The following is a 7,710-nucleotide window of genomic DNA, read 5'->3' as shown; positions in this document are numbered from 1 at the left end:
TGTGGGTATATCTGTGTCCAGTTTCCCTCTTACAAAGACACTAGTCATTGAATTAGGACTCACTCTCATACAGTATGACCTCATCTTAATTACATCCGCATAGACCCTATTTCCAAAGAAAGTCACATTCACAGGCTCTGGGTGAACATGAATTTGTGAATTTGTGGGGGGCCGGGGGGGGCACTAACCCAGTACAATGACAGTAATTGGTTTGCGAGCATAATTCATTCTGGAAACAAACTACTTGTATTGTAAGACATCGCTCGTTTACCATGTTAAAATGTATTACAAATGTTTGCTCATCTTGCAGAACACTCGGAAACTACGTTACTCACAATCCAAGGTTTTACTGTATTTCCTCTTGAGGTATTTACATATAATGTGATATGTAAAAACTTTTCAATCTTAGCAGTTTTTTTAAAAAAGGTGATTAGCTGTATGTTTATGTCTATGTATGTATATGGTCTACATATTTTTTTTAATTTCAGGTGTACAAAGCAACATATTAGACATTTAAACTCCTCACAAAGTGATACTCCCCCAATCTACTACCCCTCTGACATCGTATATAGTTGCTACAATACCATTGACTATATTCCCTGTGCTGTATTTGACATCCCGTGATATATATTTGATTATAGTTGACATTCAGTATTACTCTACTTCAGCTTCAGGTGTACAGCACAGTGGTCTGGCATCTACACAGTCTATGAAGTGATTCCCTTGATAAGTCCAGCGCCCATCTGGCACCTTACATGATCTTTACAACATTGTTGATTATATTCCCCATACTGTATTTCATATCCATCCCCACCCCCAATTTTAATCACTAGATAATCTTCCTATTTAAAAATCTGAAGTGTCCTTAAGATTTTTTAAAAATGATCCTTTTGTAGAGAAATATAAAGAATACAACCTACTGGATGTTAAACTGGTGATCAAAACTCGTCAATACTCATTCTGGTAGAAACGGAACGATCAGTGGAACGAAACAGAGGATTGCTAATTAAAGTAACGATGAGATGCTAATGTCAACAAATATAGAAATGCACAGGTCAAAAAGTTTGGTAACTGTATTGGTGCAGTGTCTACATGTCAAAAGCATGTCAAAGATGTCTGTTCAAGGATGGTGAATGCCACATCGTAGAAGCAAAAGACTAGAACTATCTGGTTAAATAAGTCATAACACATAGTCAGTGGAATACTCTCTGTTTGTGGAAAGAATGACCTGTATCCATGTTTACAGACACCAAACAAAAGTGAATGTCCTGGGCTTCCAAAGAAAAGAATGCAGGGCAGGAGTAGTATACATTTACATGTGCTTTTGTGTGTTTATAAAACATTTATGTAAGAACATATAAGAAATTCCTAATATTGGTTGCTTTGGGAAACATCTGAAATAGAAGCTTTGACTTCTAGATCTTTTTTTGATCTTTTTATTTGTTTTTAACCGGATATAGATAGGTAGATAGATAGATAGATAGATAGATATAGATGTGTGTGTATCTATATATATATATATTTAGTGAAAATGACTTCTTTAAAAGAAAACCACCACAACAATCTGATGTTCCTAAGGGCACCTAAATGTTGGATGCATTAAACGTTATGCCTGTACAACTGTGTTTCTGACCCGTGTTTCATCAGCCCCTTGTTCTGTCCAAAATGAGGAAAAGACAATCTTATACAGATGCTGAGTGTTGGCATTTCAGAGTCTCCACATATATAACCTACCCTTGGGGGTAAGTCAGTTCATCATACAGTCATGGAGCCCCACTATCGGTGAAGGTGATACTGCCTCTGTTGTAACTCCCCTTGGCTGTTCAGCGTATCTAAAAGCTGCTCTAAGTTCGTAAAGGAACACAAAATGAGGGCTATTTGCCCAGTTTGTGCCTCCACCTCTCCTCCAAGTTAAAGCACATGTGCATCCAAGTAAGCACAAAGTATAATGAGCCTGATTTGTGGTTTTAAGATATAGCAGATACAGGAAAGTACATGTGTAAGCATATGACTTACAACTTGATGAATTTTCACAGACAACATTGCTGTGGAACCAGGACCCAGATCGACTAACAACATGACTGACTCCCCAGGAAGTCCTCCCTTGGACCCCGCCCCCAGTTCGCTCTCCACCCATGAAGGTAACTCTATCCTCAATTGACACAACAGGTAACATTTTGCCTGGTTTTGTCTTTTATATAAATGGAATCGTAGAATATGCGTTCTTGTGTGTCTGGCTTCTTCCAACATCATTTGGGAGTGTGTTCTGATTTATTTTTAAAATAATTGTCAAGTAGCTGCATTTCAGCTAGTAAAACGCCTCAAAATTGTGTCTGGCTCTCCCAGTGTGCTTGGATGGTGGAACTGACAAGCACGGGTGGAAACAAACTATAGACTCAAAACAGGTTATGCAGGGCTCTTGTGCAATTGGCCTCAACCTGCTTCTCGGGCCTGTGGTTCTCTCCCCCACCCACTGTCCCAGCACCACCTTAGCTGCCTTGCATACTCCTTCATCAAGCGCCATCTTCAACGCTGGATCTGGGAAGCCTTCCCATCTGTTCTGAACCATGAAACCTCATTCCCTTTTGTGTTGTCTTCCACTGTGCTCATTCATGTATTGTGTATAGCCTTTGCCACGTTGTACGATAATCGTTAGCTAATAGTCTCCATCTGCCACGCTCTTTTTACATGGTCCCTCGTAAACAGCATCATGGCGGTCCCATTATAAGCACACAGCAAGTGCTGGGTGAATGAGAAGCCATCCCTCCCCACAGATTTGATGGTCTGCGGAGACTTTGATCTGTACCACTTACCTTGTGCTTCCTGCATGCCAGCCATTGTTCTAAGCGCTCTCTTAATTCTCACAATAATGTTGGAGGGCAGGTCCTATTAGGATCCCTGTTTGCAGATGAGGAGATTAAGTAATGTGGCTGATCGTCACCTAACAGGTAAGTTGGCAGGCACCAGATACTGGATGTAGGCAATCTGGTTCCAGCCTCCTCTCTGTAACTGATGGCTAGTCTTCAAGACACGGTGATAGATGTGCACTATGGAAACTGAAATTGTTGCCAGTTAGAGTATGTGGGGTGAGTGGTGTGATGAGAAGTCATGCTGGAAGGTAATACCGGGGTCAAATCCAAGACCTTGGCTGTCGTGCTAAGGAGTTTTGACTGTTCAGTAGACGGTGGCGGGCCAATGAGATTTTTAAGTAAATGACAATGTGTTTGAGGAAAGTGACTTCTGTAGCAACATAGTGGCTACACAGATGAGTAGAAGGATTGGAAGGAGTTGCATGGAAGTCCCACAGGAGTCAGGGGCAATAGGGATGGGAGCGGGGAGCCAGGCCTTCTGGCTGAACCCCTGCATCAGGCTCTCCCTGCAGAGACCCGCTGAGACGAGTAAAGAGGCAACATTATGAGCCATGAGACACACAAGCACTGATTTAGCAGCCTGAGAAAGCCAAATCCTTAGCAGGTCATTGGAGTGGGGGACACCAGCCACAGCTGAGGGTAGGCATGGCACACTAAAAACGGCATTAATTTGACACTGAACACACTGAATGGTGAGAACCACCACCCTCTCCTTTCTTTTCTCCCAGGAAACGAGAAGAGAGTTTTCTGGGGACTCTGACCAACCCAAGAGGAAAGAAAGATCTAAAAATACATGGGGCTATGATGGGGGGGGGAGGGGTGCAGCAGATTGGGGGAGGGGGATTGTCACTTTGAGGGGTAAAAAGTATAACTATTGCACTGTGTTGTACAGCTAAAACTAATTTCAAAAATGTTTATTTCAAAAAATAAATAAAAAATAAAAATACATGGGCTTTCCCCAAAGAAACTACTCATCCAAATCTCCATACTGCAAAGCCCAGAGTTGCTAACCTCACCCATATGAATAGAGCTTCCACGGGTATCTGTGTGCCCAGCTCTTACCTATGAGTAAGCAGCCTTCATCAGGCATTTGGGGAAATTCTCACATGAGAGAGAGAGAGGCCAAAACAAATGAGACATTAAGCAAGGAGGAAGTTAATCTGTTCATACACAGAGAGATCATTGGTTATCAAGGATATGTAAAAAAAATGTTCAGTGGGGAAAAAAACTCATAAATGGATAATATGATAGCAGAAATTAAAAACACAGTAGAGGGGCGGCTGGTTAGCTCAGGTGGTTAGAGTGCAGGGTCATAACACCAAGGTTACTGGTTCGATTCCCATGTGGGCCAAGGAGCTGTGCCCTCCACAACCAGATTGAAGACAGCTACTTGACTTGGAGCTGATGGGTCCTGGAAAAACACACTGTTCCCCAATAAAATTTCACACAAAAAATAATAATAATGCAATAGAAGTGTAGTAAAATTAAGTTGAGGAAATCAAGCAAGTATAGCAACAGGACAAAGAAATTGGAAAATGGAAATAAGAAAATGTGGGAACCAGTCCAAAGTGTCAATAACTGAATAATAGAAGTTCCACAAAGAGAGAAAAGAGAAAATGGAGAGGAGAAAGTACTAAAGAAATTCAAGAAAAATTTTCAGAACTAAAAGACTCTGAGTCTTTAAACAACATGCGTATATATAACAGGGAAGTGGGGGGGGGGCAACATTTTTAAAAGGAGGGAGAAGAACTACCTGAGACTTTTTTCACTTGCGTGGCTGCTGCTGTTGAAACGGGGAAGTAGAAAGTCTGTGAGGAAGTTTAGTTTTCACCTGAGTGACGACTAGGCATTGTCATCAGCACATGTTGAAAATGTGGACAGCATTAGAACAAAACATAGGAGTCATTTGCATACAGGTATTAAGAAAATCATGGAAGAAGGTGTGAGTGCCCTGACATGAGAGGAGGGGAACAGACGAAGAAGGAAAGTGCAAGAAATGACAGAGGCAGGAGACATAAATGTTAGGAGGAAACTAAGAGGTTAGGCAGGCCTTTGAGAAGGAAAGTATATGAAGTTTAGTGTCTCTGAAAAGAAGCCACAGGGTGTTTTGACCCTTAGGAAGCTGTGGGTGACAAATACTTTATATACTAAATATAGAAATTATCCCATTTAATCCCCAGGACAGAGGGAGCAATTTTAGTTAGATGCAAGTGTGCACAGGAGAGGAAGAGAGATGGACCACAAGGGTAGGGGTTTTCAACTTATTTTCATTCTCTGTCCCATCTGAATACTGGGATTTTGGGGGCCACCCTTGATAGGCTGAAATAATAGGCTGAAAGCCCCACCATCCAAGTCAGCACCAAATTGAAAGCCATCCCCAGAAGGCCACGTTCGGTCAGCAGACAGCTCCTGGGGCTCTGGCCTGCCGCCGCCTTCCACCCCTTCTCGAAGCTCACGGGGCCCACTCTGCCTCACACACCCCACGCGGGCTGCATTCAGCCAACTCAACTGCCAGGGTGTTTGGAAACTTGACCTAAATACTGAACTTTAATTGGACATTGTGTTAAAAGTTGTGTTGCTCGCTTCATTAAAATGCCCTTTTGAAAATCGTGGTTGATAAAATGCCTTTTCTGACTTTATGATCATAGGTCAGACTAGCAAACCAGGTCTATGTTTTTTTCTGATTAGTCTAAGGAAGGTGGAGCTGAACACAGCAGATCAAAGCTTCTACAATTAACAGGTATTCCCTCATTACAAAGCTCACTAGTCTATTTTTTTAAGATATGGGAAAAACAGTGATCTCATTCTCAATTTGCCATTGACGTTGAGCTTTACCACGTGGTTTGACTACACTGTAGAATAGTTACTATGTTAGATAAAAATAGATGTTTGTATATACCCTAGATGGCTTGCAGTTTTCCTTCTTGGGATTTTTGTTGTGTTTTCAAAGAAAGTTACAGTCCCCTGATGTTCAGAATCTGGAAATAGAATGTGGTCAGGGTATAATTTCGTGCTCGGTGAGAAAGGTTCAAGTGTGTTTAGTCTGATTTGAGACAAGAGTGTACCTAATCGTTGAAAGCCTCAGAGTCTAAAACAGGGGTTTGCATTAAATGTTTCCTAGGTGTGGCGTGGTTGCTGGTGTCATGACAAGCGTGTGTGTTTTTTAAGTGCTGTAGGCCTCCGGTCAGATACATTTTTTTCCCTTGAGGCCCATAAAATGAACACACCCATAACGTATTATCATTTATGACTTTGCTTCTTAAATTATTCAATAATTTATAGGAAGGAAAGGCAGGTGTCCTCACAGCTAAACTTTTTTTATTTGTTGAGAAGAATTTATTTTCCATCTCTAAGTTTCTGGGTATTTTTGTTTGTTTGTTTTGTTGGTTTCTATAAAACATGTAAGAGTCGTATAGCCTGCTAGTGTAGAATAGAATTGTATTTGTGACTCAGTTTTCCTGTAAATTATTTTTTTTTCTAATTTTGCTATTTTTTTTTATAATAAAAAGATACCCCTTACTAGATTGTTGACAAGTAAATCAGTTTTGGTGTCACATAGCATTCTTTGCTTGAACATGGCATGTGCCCTCCTAATTGTGTGACTTTTAATATACATAATGAATAGATTTGATGATTACATGGAAGGGAAGACAAGTGATGAACTGGAAAATAAATTAATTACCAACAGCTTAATCACTACACGGTGATTTTTGTTGCAAACTGAATATGGAATCAGAATAACATTTAGGAGTAAACACAAACAACCCAATTCTCTGAAAGGTCTGTATGGGCAGAAAAGCATGTCAGCACATCATCAGGTGGGGATTTGGAAATGGACCTTGTATATGACTCTGCACTTGGCATAGAGAGAGAAGCCATTGGAATTCCATTCAGAAGCCTGCCTTATAACAGCACTGTCAAAAGGAAGTTCACAGCACTGCTCTTTAGTTCTTTAATAGTCTGTTGTGGAGGATGGAAAAGGCTCGCCTTCAGGAAGATGTGTCATTCTAGTTGTCACAGATCAGTGGTGACATTCCCACCATGGGAGGCTGGCCTCATAAACACAGCAGCATGCCATTTGCTGTCGTGCTATGTAGGACAAATAATGTTGGAACTCCTATGCAGCCCATATTCACCCTGCCCTGTGAGCCAGCTTGTGAAAAAAAACACTAGTATCTAAAAAAAGTGTGTTGGGACCATCCATGACCAGGGTTTGAGGCTCCCCAACTAAATTGTGTGACTTTTAATCTAAACCTTGTGGAATGATTTCTTTGGTTTGATCGTGTATAATCAACAGATAATAAATGATTTTATATTATAAACACAATCAAAAAGTTTTTCCCTTTTAATAATAAAAAAGTTGTTTCTTTTTATTGAAGGATAGCATACACAGTCGTAACCTTATAAACAGTTTTTTCTTATAATGAATTACATTCTTGCCATTTTAGTTTATTCTTCCTTGGTATTTCCTTTGTTTTCTCTTGGGTTGCAGATGGGTTGTTAGTAATCTGTATTTGTTTTTGCAATTATTTGGAAAACATACCTACTTTTTAAACTATACAAATCGCTATCTTTTTATGCTTTTCAAAAGCATGTTTGAAAATTCCTTTTTCTAGTCACCAAAGCCAAGATGAAAGCCATCTTGTAGACTCCATTATGTGCAGAATTTAGCTTACGTTCCCTTTCCTGCCCCCTCCAGCTTTCTCTGGCCATGGTTAATTTCATCTGAATTCATAAGCCAATTTGCTGTTCCCAATAACTTTGTACATTATATAGCTTCTCCAAATTTTACTTTTACCTTTTACATCCCATTGTGTTATCACCATTATATTTATTACTT

General features: G+C 40.3%; 1 protein-coding gene across 1 annotated transcript in view; it reads left to right on the top strand.

Moving 5' to 3' along the window:
- The first annotated feature begins 1,788 nt into the window (after nucleotides 1-1,788).
- Nucleotides 1,789-7,710, top strand: part of CERS3 (ceramide synthase 3) — a 110,283-nt gene continuing 104,361 nt past the window's right edge. Inside the window, exon 1 of the mRNA XM_019637839.1 lies at nucleotides 1,789-2,141. The gene's annotated coding sequence lies outside the window, so the exon portion shown is untranslated. The remainder of the gene's footprint in view (nucleotides 2,142-7,710) is intronic.

This window comes from Hipposideros armiger, unplaced genomic scaffold, assembly GCF_001890085.2.
Source record: "Hipposideros armiger isolate ML-2016 unplaced genomic scaffold, ASM189008v1 scaffold_35, whole genome shotgun sequence".
Taxonomy (NCBI): Eukaryota; Metazoa; Chordata; class Mammalia; order Chiroptera; family Hipposideridae; genus Hipposideros; species Hipposideros armiger.
Note: the sequence above shows the minus strand (reverse complement) of the source record. Positions and strands in the feature narration are given on the sequence as shown.